We start from the raw sequence: 12,235 nt of genomic DNA on the forward strand, positions 1-12,235 counted from the left end.
GTTGGGTCTGCATTTAAAGAACAGTTTCGATAGTATTTCATCAGCGACTATGCAAAGTCATTTGGGTCTGCTAGATCGTCTCATATAAGTGCTGTTCGCATAGTAACGGAGTTAAGGTATTTTAAGAAAAATCAGGAACATTGGCCTTATTTCCACAAGAACACTTGTGCAATATAGAACAAAAGGAAAGAATAAAATAAAACGAGAAATGATTCATCAATGCAGGCAGGAAAACCGACAACGACAAAAAAAAAAAGAAGAATGAAAGAAACGGAAGTTGATAAGAACTGCGAAGTTTAGCTGTCAGATCAAGACAGGCGGAGTTATTCCTTTTCTATCCTTCTCAGGAAGTTTTCGTTCAAGACAAAGATATGGAAGGCCAATTTTTTCGCTCAGTCGAATATTTCCTATGGCGATAGTTTATTTCCTCGTATGCCCTTGTTCACCTCCTCGGCTGTACGGCTATTCTGGGCATGACAGCACCAATGCGCTGGTAGACGACACTCGTCACAAGAAGAAAGAAGACACGATCGTTTTGTTTATTTCTTTTCACCCTGCTTTTTTAGCACTTCAAACATATTTTCTGCCTGCAGTCTGAGCTGGCGAATTTCGGTTGCCTCTAAGACGGATGAAGCAAGGGAAATGGTATATTTCAATAAACGTCGGATTTCTCCGAACGGCCTTCGAAGAGGCAACGAGATTCCTCTCGCTCCCTTCCGGTTTTTATCGAAGTGATGCAATTGAACATTCCCTTTTTGCTTTGCGTTCGAACCACATAAGACATGTTTTCGCTTTAATATGATCACCTGTAGATTACTCGGTAATGAAGACTCTTTGAAATCAATTTAATTTTTGTGACGTGAAAGGAACGTTGGATGATTCTTGTTTAAGCATTCAGGCTCAGGCTATATATATATATATATATATATATATATATAGTTGTGGGCTCGTTCCCCACCTGCGGCAAGTCATTTTTCCATCCACTTTGATTTCCATTAATTTATCATTTCTTTATATCATTTATTAAGCAGAAGTAATTTCCCCTATGTTGTCCTGCCACAAGCTGCCCCCACTTTCGTGCGGCAGAATGTACTTTGGGCAGACGGGACGCTGCCTTAACATCCGCCTTAGGGAGCACCAAGGTGCGATCAGGAATGAAACAGGTTCTAATCTGGCCGCGCATTGTAGAGTTTGCTCATGCAAACCCATGTTTGAACAAACGGAAATACTGTATAAAAATATGAATCAAATTAACCGCGAGATTGTAGAGGCCTACTTCGTGCATGTGAACTCAGGCGCGTGCGTCAGCCAGACTTCTATCACCCTGCAGGATAAAGAAACTGATTTTTTTAAGATGGCAAGATAGGCTAACACCCTAGTAAACGTCACTTTACACGTTTTTACATTTTCTGTATATTATAGTCCGTTGCTTGAAATAATAAACCAGTTGTTAGTCTGCGCTCGTATTGTGTACTTCCTCTCGTCCTTCCGGGTTGCGCTGCCCACCCCATATATATATATATATATATATATATATATATATATATCAAAACGTTTATTTAAAAGAAAAATAAAATGCAGAAAGCGAGTGGGTGGAGCCCCATAGGAACATGTTCAATCACCAACTCGCCCAGCTTGCCGTGTTAACGCAGTTGAAGGCGTGCATGGATTAATTGCAACCTTTGCACAAAAAGCCTTCAGGACGCGCTCTAAAAAGTTATACGGCCGTTATTCGTTATGTTTCTCAATGTCCTCTTCTCGTTAGCGCCGTTTTTCTGTTTTTCTTAAAATATATTACACCAACGCGGCCCAGATCAAGCTTCTGCTACCCAGGCTGCGTCAGCCTCAGTAGCAGGGTAACAACAACGCGGCCTTCTCATTACAACGACAGAAGAGAAGTGAAATGCTGCGCTGGAATGATGAGGAGCAACTGAGCCAGCTGTGGAAGAAGATGACTTCGCTCGAGCCCGCCATTGCTGATTATGATATCTTTTGCTGACGCAGATTTGTTGACAGACACGAGAAATGCACGGAACGCTACCCATAAACAGCTGCGCTGTAATAAATAAATAAATAAATAAATAAATAAATAAATAAATAAATAAATAAATACACACACGATGCCCAAGCAGGCGGCTTACATGTCGCCTGAGGGTGACAGCCCCTAAAATTACTTTGGGTCGCGCGTCAAAACGCGCCCGCGTCATTTTCGGGTCACAAAGAGCCGAGAATCAAACTCGTCGTCCTCGGGCAGCTTTGTGTCATCCAACCTTATACACTTTTTTGAACACTTATATAAATGACTGCAAAAAAAGAGAGAGAAAATAGAAAGTAAAAGAAATACATCCCAGTGAAACAATATCATCGGCGCATGCATGACAGACATAGATAGACAAAGGACCGGAAGGTGGAGAGAAAAAAAAAATTAACCAACAGGTTAAAAAAAAAAGGGGCCCACACAAAGGACAATAGAAATTTCGACCGACGAACGCACACCGCATCGTTGCAGCGGTCTTTCTGTGCGTACACCGCGTCGCGAGAAGGTTTTCCTTCTCGCTCATCGATGTTTGTTAGCGATGGGACTATAGGTTAAGACATGCAGCCCTGACGTCAAGCGGCAAAGAGAAAGAAAAGACGGATACATTGTCGGTGCGGAGGCGGTGGGAAGACACAGGCCAGGCTTCCCCGGCACGCGCGTCAAAGACCTGTCGCGCTGCGAGCGTCTCGATCGGCCGGCTTTGTTCTCCAAGCGGCATATCGATCAGGTACCGGGATCGAGCCTTCGGACCGAAGCTTTGCCCTGCCGCCCCAATCATTCCCGGCAGAAAGCGCGCTGCCAAGGGCAGACGACGGCTCCGCGCTGTCGTGCTGCTGCAGGTCGTGTGCTCAGAATTGCGAGTATGTATACAGCTTTAGCTAAGCTTCGGCAGAGAGATTGCGCAACAGCGCCGTCTTCAGACAAGGCTCTTAAGACAGGAAAGTTTGTTGCAATCTCGATACTTTCGTAAGCGGTGGACGCGAGAGACGAGATTAGGAAACCGGATCATTTACACATGCCGACCCACACCCAGTGCGTTTCTAACGGCATCCACTAGAATTACGGAAAGTTTACGGCGGTTAGTCGGCGGAGCGCAAAACCGATGCTGCCACCGCCTCCGACGCCCTGCGACGCCTTCTGAGTGCAGCCGGATGCCTGAATCGCCGGAAAAGGGGAAATGACTTGTGCTGACTCTATTCACTGTACAGGCAAGCATATTGCACATATGAAGCAAAGTGTGAGGTGGTACACCTGAAAAAATGAAATAAAAATGTCGCAGTTTCGCTCGGTAGGCGAAACATTGATAGCGATAGCAAAGTATCATAGAACTACATGAAGGAAGGTTCGTAGTTTAATCCGCCGTATAAATTGCAGTAAACACTCGCTTACTAACTAAATTAACGAGCATGGCGTCACATGTGCACGGGCAAACACGAACGAATCGGACTCGATGACCGCGGACACCCGCTGTCGCAGCGCTGGCTTGACAAAGAGTGGCAGCAGCGGCGAGCGAATTTTCCTTCGTGCTGCTTGCTGCTTCAACGCGAACTAGGTGCGTGATAACACAGCGAACACGAAGCCATCAGCCATCTCGGCTCGCCCAGCTTCCTTTTTTCGCACCCGCCACATATTACCTCCGAGATAGGGGGCGCACGACCGTGCTCAGCCACGCCGTATGCGCAGCGGCACGCGGCTGGAGTAGAAGGCGAGACGCGCGTTAGCCTCATCAACGCACACAACATGCTAAAAAAATTAAATTATGGGGTTTTACGTGCCAAAACCACTTTCTGATTGTGAGGCACGCCGTAGTGGGGGACTCCGGAAATTTCGACCACCTGGGGTTCTTTAACGTGCACCTAAATCTAAGCACACGGGTGTTTTCGCCCCCATCGAAATGCGGCCGCCGTGGCCGGGATTCGATCCTGCGACCTCGTGCTCAGCAGCCCAACACCATAGCCACTGAGCAACCACGGCGGGTCACACAACATGCCAACATTCTCTGGCGCTTCTAATGAATACAGGCTTGAATTGCGATCTATAGGAGCCGGTGTGAGGGACAAAGCTGTCGTTTCTCAAATCGGGCAAAGCGTTTCTCCTCTTACTTACCTGAGTATTAGCTTATTTTGTCATAGCGCAAGCTTGACAAGGACAAAAGAAGGCACATCAGACACACACAGCGCTGTGTGTGTCTGATGTGCCTTCTTTTGTCCTTGTCAAGCTTGCGCTATAACAAAATAAGATATGCCGTACCAACAAGCCCCTATTGCTATCCTCATCGACTGAGTATTAGCACCTTGCGTGACATGAGTATAAAACGAGACAGATGAAATGGAGGAGATATTTCGTGCCAGCTGTAATAACCTGTGCGTTTGTAGCTGTGTCAGAATTACGGGCCGAGCGTTTTACAAACTGGAGTTTGCATCTGCCGGTGTTTACGCGAACACATTAATGCAACAGCATAGAATTTGACTTTCTCAACAGCGCGTGCTCATCACTTGACGGTGTTATTTCTGCATGTTCTTGTCTGCTTCGGTGCCCTTACTAACCCCCTTAAGCACAAGAATCTAAAAACGAGTAGCCTAATATATATATATATATATATATATATATATATATATATATGTAATGTACTTACATACACGTAATGAGAGGAACACTTGTTAGTCTCACGGTGTTTCCCTGCTCGCTGTCAACCTGTTCCTGGCCGCACCAGTTTTTATCGCCGAGCATTCTTCCGAAGGAGGGATAGCAATCGCCATTCGCAGCCCTTTGACAGAGATTACGGGTACTACTGCCGTCGAGGAGGAATGTTGTCACGCGGATACCATCGGCCACTTCGCTATCTTTGCCGCCCCGTTCTCGCTACAGCGAGCAGACTCGCTCTATCGCGCTGAGAAGATTAGGCAGTCGACCGCCGTCCCGAGCGAGACGCCAGGACGTACAGCGCTGACACTGTCCACGTGATGGGGCGACCCGGGCGTGAGAGCCGCCGGTAAAATGCAATACAGAGGAGAGGAACGGAAATATTCCGTGGGGATCTCGTACGCTGCAGGACCGCGTCGCGACCCCAACGATTACCCTTCGCAAGCGTCTCTCTGGCAATGCTACAGATCCGAGGCGCCATGTTTATGCTCTCTTTGGCAACGCTAGGACAACAATTGCTGCGGCGCTCGTACAGGCAGGACAGCAACTGCGATAGCACGGAATGCTTGCGGAGAAGCGCAAAAAAAAGGCACATATAAAAGATATAAAGAAGAAAGCCCTACGCGAAAACAAAGCGGCGTATGAGATAACGCGATTGGGTCAGCGAGATATGGAAAAAAATGAAAGATCGGTTCTTCTGGCGCAACATATAACAAAGTGAAAGTCTGGGCTTGTTCGTAGCGCATATTAGCCGATAAGAGCCCGCAAACAGAAAGACAATACAATGGAGCGCTTTGCCTGCATGCATCTATTGTACCGTCCTTGTGTTCTTGTGCGCCAGACAGCCAATGGGGGTAATGGCGGTTGTGTTGCTAGGTACGGGCGGTGTTAGCGTGACTTAACGTGACCTAACCTCACTCCACTGGTCTATTAGTTCGCAATCGCGTAAAAATTGAAAGTAGAATACGCGACACTTGCTTTCGCGATAAGCGTGGTGCATGCTCCGAAAACGCTATAGGTCTCGCATACTCGCATAATGAAAATAAATAAACTTTTCCTATATGCACTGCAGTACCAACAGTACCATATATATGGTGTTCCGCGTCGCCCACCATTTCAGTCAGCACTCCCATCAAAAACGAGAAAGCATGTGATTGCTTGAAAACACTGTTGTCGTCATAACTGTAACTTCCATCGCATAATTTGCAACCCCCCCCCCCCCTCCCCTCCAAAAAAAAGTGAGAACCCTTCCCCTACCGGGAACAGGGGTGCACGCGAAGTTTGTATGTTATTTTTTTTGAGCATTTGAGACACATTAAAGACACGTTAGCACGGCGTCGTCGTTGCGCTTCTACTTCAGCTTGCCGAAGCTCTGGAATCGCCCGGCGAGTATGAGCACGTTCACGGGCCCGCTCCCGCTGCCCTTCCTCCAACGCATCCTGCTCTTCGGCAGAACGAACCAAAGGGGGCCTCCCCATCTGAGTGGCGGGCCTGAACTGGCGGTAAACCGCGGGTGCGAGGCGAACGAACGCGCGATCACACCCTTTGCCTTGCACTGCGCATACTTATTCATGCATATAAAGCCTCGCTTTAAAGAGCGCGTATGACGAACCTACAGCGGCTGAATCGGTTGGCGTGGTGGTCTCGCAACCCGGAGGTCGGTGGTACGAATCCGCTGGCCGATAAGCAATTTATATTTTCGCACGGCTTGGTTTATTTTTTTCGTACGGCGACACCAACACTGACTATACGAGTGAGGCAATACAAGCTTCGCTTGAAAAAATCGGCAGAGACCCTCAAAACTGCTTATGTGTGCCATTGCGAAAGCATTATAGTCCCTTTGGTGAAATGTCTAGTCAGCTATCGGACCGTGGCCACACCCGTTACTGGCACGAAAAGCGAATCGTGCATTAGTGCAATACTTGAAAGGCACCGGCTTACGAGACCGTTTATAGTGTCCCTGTGCAGTGTCCCGCCCACACGCACTCAATGCTCACTTTCTACCATTTTCCTCTTTCTATTCCCCTTTCCCCCACACCCAGTGTAGGGTAGCAAACCGGATGCTCTTCTGGTTGACCTCCTTGCCTTTCCTATCCTTGCTTTTTCTCTCTCTCTCTGTCTAGTCAGCTAGATGGCTGCGACGTGACGTGTGCAATGACGCCCGCAATATAGGCACACCTTTAGTCAGCGTGAACCGTGGAACCGCTGTGGCGTCGGGGAAGCGTGTTCGTCCCGGGAGGCCCGGTTTGATCCCCACCCATACCGAGATGTATGAAAGTTTCTTTTAAAAGCCATTGATTTACTTTGTTTCCTCACTGAGAATGTGACTCACTGAGTGAGAACCTCACTGATAATGTGAGGTCAATCTGAGCATTTACGACGAATTTTTACTCTTCGCGCCGTCGGCCATTTTTGGTACCATCGTTCGGTCACGCCGCCGACGCCGCCACCGGATTTTCGCGTAATGGGGCATACAATGCTTTCACATTAATACTGATTTTCATGAGGGCACATTACCGGCGAATGCAAGTGAAAATGGCTCGGAACAAAAGCGAGCCGTTGGAGCGAGACGCCTCGCACGCGTCACATGGCATTTGCTGTCTCAGCGCAAAAGGCATAATCTAATTTATTCATTTTTACACAAATTGTTTTGCTCGGAAGGCTCATGAGTTGAATTAAACAGGAATGTTTGCCTAGGCTTAAAAAAAGAAGAAGAAAGAGCCCCAGGGAGAGAAGTGTAAATAGAAGCGACTCATTTCGCTGAGAGTCAGTACTTGTGCTGGTAACATGCAGAAATAAGGACAGACGCGAGAGGCGAGTGGAAAACGCTTTTCGGGCCTCAAAAAGAACAAAAAAAGTATTTTAAGTGCCCGGAGCGAATTGCTCTCGCCCCGCCTTAGTTTTGACTCGCAGCTTCTTCCTTCGCAAGTTTTTGCTTCAACTATAATCTTCATTTCGTGCGCTAAACTCATTCCAGAGCAAGCCGTTTTTCGTGTCTTTTCTTCTGCTACTGTTATGCGACAGAAAAAAAAGAATAAAAGAAGAGAGAATGAAAAAAAAGGAGAAAAGCTAGCGGTTGACCCTCACTTACCTAAATTAGACGGTACAGCGCAGTGCTACAGTGGCGCGGTCCTTGATGTCACATTTTAGATCCCCCTTTTGACAAATAAAAGCCAAGCAATTGTTCATCAGCCAGAGGTATGTGCACTCATCTGCTTGAACTCCGGCGGCACATACGTATTTCATAACCGCGTCAGCAGTCCATCGGCGCTTTAATTATGCGCTCAAAAGTGTAGTTGCGAGGCCCATGCAGCAGCACTCCATGGGCGCGTGCCATTAAACGGTCCGAGAAGCCAGAGATGGAAGCGAGCACAGCTGGCGCCGAGCTGTGTGCTAGTTTTTTACGAGCGTCAAGAACCGGCAAATTGGCCATAAACGACAGCAGCTTACGGCAGTATACGTCTATTATGATTTTTTTCGTCTTTCTTCATCAATTGACTACATGGATAAAATGTTTTCTTGTGTTTTCTTTTTCTCTTTTGGTAGCCTCTTTGCTTCCCCTACTGCCTCTGCATAATTTTTAAACAATGTTCGCTAGCCAAACCACCAGGAAATATAGCTACGCTCACAAGTAGTGCCGGGCTTGCTAGCGAAGGAAACTACTATAATCGCGTTTCGGCATTCGGAAAAAAAGAAAGCTGCAATGTGTTTCTGGAATATTGAACGGTCTCTAACTCCGGTATGCAGTTACACAGCGACGCATTGACTTAACGTGTACTGCAACGGAAAATCCCCACGTAGGACACCACCACCACCACCACCACCACCACCACCACCACCACCACCACCACCACCACCACCACCACCACCACCACCACCACCACCACCACCACCACTACCACCACCACCAACAACAACAACATCAACAACAACGACTGGCAACAAAGGGAGATTTCTTACCACGACGTCAAGGTGGTGGCAATTTCCGGCATGTTACGAACGAACGAATCAACAGCCGAGGTTACCCATAGCGGCTGTCGCTGTAAATGTGCGCCATATTAACAGCGTTGACGGACGCCTTGTATTAGAGAACAAAGTTCTTGGATCGTGGTGACGCGATGATAAGCAGAGATATGGTGTCAACGCAATTCTGGACTTCTTAGTGGAGCGCCAGTTCGGTGTTTTGCTTTCCGCTTATTAAGTTTATGCGCAAGCTTGGAGGGTTACTTATATTATAGCCAGCAGTAGTGTGGGATTCTCTTAAACGTGGCGTGGGTGACGCACTACTAACTCGACTGTGCTTCTGGTGCTCACGTCCTCAAAGACACTACTTGTGAGATTGTGACGTGTCATAACGTGTTCACGCAGTGCTCCTTTTATTGCCGTAGCAATTACATGGACACTCCAGGCGAATTTCCGGCGTCGTAGTCGCGATGATGTTCCGTTATGAAGTCCAAGTGCGATAACATCGCACCGTTATGCTGTAGGCGCGAGAGAAACCTTGCGAGAGTGAGCCCAGAAGGATAGTGGCTTCATGCGGCGGTGTCTTCTCGAGCTCGCACAGGAGCAAGGCTCCTCCCTTTTGTGCCGTCTTCTCACGCGCCCAAGAAGGGAGAGCGGGTAGACGTGCGCGCACGTACTAGAAGCGGGGGGGGGGGGAGGGGGGAGGGGCGTATGGGGGCAAGTTCATCTCTTCTACTCTAGCTGCGGCCGTGGGCGTCCTATCTTGGAGGCAATGTGCGGTGAGTTCGCAGGCAAGCCGACCTGAGATAGCTGATGGCTTCGTGTGCGCTGTGCTCTAACGCGCCTGGTTTACGTTGAAACGAGAGGCGGCACGAAGGATAATTCGCTCGCCGCTGCTGCCGCTCTTCATTAAGCCAGCGCTCTGACCGCTAGTGTCCGCGGTCATCGAGTGAGATGTTTTCGTGTGTGCCTGTGCGCGCGTTACCACGTGTTCGTTAATTTGGTTAGTGAGCGAACGTTTACAGCAGTTTATGCAGCTGATAAAACGATTAGCCTTACTTCGCATGGCTGTCTAATAATTTGCTGTCGCAATCATTGCTTCGCCTTTCGGTTGGAACTGGGGCGTCTTTTTCCTTCTTCTTGTTCTCTCTCTCTTTTTTCGTTCCTCAGTAGTGTGTGAGATGTCGGGTTAGCCAGCCCTTGAGGGGGTCGGTTAGATTTCCTTTTTCTCCTCACTTGATAAACAAATAGAGAAAGAGAGAGAGAAGACAAGTATAGTACGCGAACACACAGAAGCCAAGCGAAAACTATCCTTGAAATATATCTGCTTAAACAAGAACAGGAAATGTGATCAGGTCGCGTTAGTGTTAGAAAACCATACACCTCATTTGAAAAGGTGAGGGACGGGTGACTAACGCAGTTATCGGCCGGCTTTTTCGTGAAAATATTCGGTGAGTTCATTGTCAGCTTGTCTTTGCTTGCTCGCAAAAACAGAACTGGCGGGCGAAAGAAAGCTGTTCCCTTTGCTAGACAAGGAATTTGGTTCCGTAAACATCACATGACCTGATAAAGTTGCCTGTTTTCGCGCAAGCAGTGAATTCCAAAGGCGGTATTCTTCCTCTGTTCCGACCGTGCTGTTTGTCGCTGCGTTCAGTTTTGGTACCCCGAAGTAACCGTAGTTGGAAGTTAGCGCCTAGGCATCTTTATTCTCACTTAGTTCAACAACTTTTTTTTGCGTGCGCTAGTGTTGAAATATACTATTCATCGCAAGCTCGGTGGACATCCAATCCCAATACTCAAGGGAAATCTTCGCGTTTGGACAGCCACCATTGCTCTGTGTAAACACAGCAACGCACAGTGGAGGCTTGCATTAAAGCAAGCACGTCTTTCGCTGCCAGAATGAAAGGAATGGTAAAAAACAACAACAAAAACAAACGGAGTGAAAAAAAGAAAGAAAAGAAAGGAAGGCTCTGCCTTCTAACACTGTAAGCTCATACGGATCGAATTGAACGGATGTTGTTTGGGGCGTCGATTGCGCACCTAACCAAAGCGCTGACGTCATCTCGCTTCCAAAGCGTGAAGGACACACAACGCCCTGACGAAATTAAAAGCGCGGTGCGCTTTTGTTTAGGAGCGATTCACATTTGATTAAATACTCGCATAATAAAGAAAAAAAGAATGCCATCCATTCATCTGTATCACGACGAAGCTACAAAGGAAATCCAGTGGGTCATCGGAAAGAGAGCTCCGCAGTTGAAGAAAGAGTTGAAGAAAGGTAACCAGAAGATCTAATCAGATCGCAGAGAGAGGCCGAAATAATCGACGATTCAATGCACGAAGGCACTGGACGCATGGTAAAACAGGTACAGGGAAGCACGCAAGAAGAGGAAGAACTCATATGTTGCGTGTGAACACTTCAACTTTGTGAGCATTTATGCTATGTGAACTCTCCTGTTGCGCGAACATTGCTTTATATCGCAGTATTGAGACTTCGTACGTGAATGTTGTTTCTTGTGTTTATTAGTCCAGTTTTGTGATTGTTGACAACTTTCCTACGATAACTATCACGTAAGAGAAGAGGAGTTGTAGGCGCCACGCATAGCTGCCTATCTCTCCTTAAATACATTTAATAATAATAATAAAAAAGAAAGTTAAACTACAACACCCTCTTTCTGGTAAATCCATTTGGGTTTCCTTTGTAGCTTCGTGCTGTGAGCGGATAGATGACAATAGGCACGTACCCAGGATTTTTTTAGGGGGGCGGGGGCAACCCAAGGTAACTTTTCTATGCAAATGAGGTGGGGGAGGTACTTTTACTAGTAGAAATGTAAATAATGCCCACCATTCACCATAAAGACACGTAAACCTGCAAAAGAGAATTGAAATAACATGTATCTCACAGGTGCGCCTGTGAGAATACTCCTCTCCTTTACTTGGCAAACAAAGAACAGCATCAAATGGACTCACGCATGAAAGATGCGCAGGAAGAATCTTGCCAAGAAAAGTTAACAAGCGAATGTGCAAAATAAAGATTTCGAGCAGCGTTCTTTGAATTACCTCTGGAAGAATTACTGAGAAATAAATATTTGCGGAATAATCACAGTTCTTTTGGATCCCTCGTTTACTGCTCTACCAAGTTAAGTGCCAAAACCGACTCGTATTGTTGTGATTTGAGAAATTGCGTAACGATGCGTGGCCGCAAGTCCCGTGTATACAACCGCGTAGAGCGCAGGACGTTGCGGTTCTAGATGTATTGTGCCCACCGCGGAAGGTTAGAAAAACATCTACACATAAGCACATCAGAGAAGTGGATCCGTCAGGCGGCCTCGACTGATAACGGCAGAAGCGTCATTCGAAATACGCAGAAATATTCTCCACTTCCGGCACCGTTTTCTCTACTTCCTTTCTAAATAAAAAGATGTTGATCCATAAATATTTTCACAAACAACGGTTTCATTTGTTAATTTTCGCTTTTCCTTCCTGTATGGCTGTTGCCACGGCTCTCTCCCTTTGTAGATCGCTTAATTTCTCAACTCCTTGCGACTCTTGTTTCCAGTTGCTAATTTCACACGAAAAGTTGTGTACAATTAG

The 12,235-nt window shown here is 47.0% G+C and overlaps 1 long non-coding RNA gene across 1 annotated transcript in view; it reads right to left on the minus strand.

Annotated features, from left to right (window-relative positions):
• LOC135916012 (uncharacterized) overlaps positions 1–7,797 on the minus strand; it is a 61,139-nt gene extending 53,342 nt beyond the window's left edge. The window contains exon 1 of the long non-coding RNA XR_010568810.1: positions 7,773–7,797. This is a non-coding gene — a long non-coding RNA (uncharacterized lncRNA). The remainder of the gene's footprint in view (positions 1–7,772) is intronic.
• Positions 7,798–12,235: the final 4,438 nt, after the last annotated feature.

The sequence above is a fragment of the Dermacentor albipictus genome, chromosome 4 (genome assembly GCF_038994185.2).
Source record: "Dermacentor albipictus isolate Rhodes 1998 colony chromosome 4, USDA_Dalb.pri_finalv2, whole genome shotgun sequence".
Lineage (NCBI taxonomy): Eukaryota > Metazoa > Arthropoda > Arachnida > Ixodida > Ixodidae > Dermacentor > Dermacentor albipictus.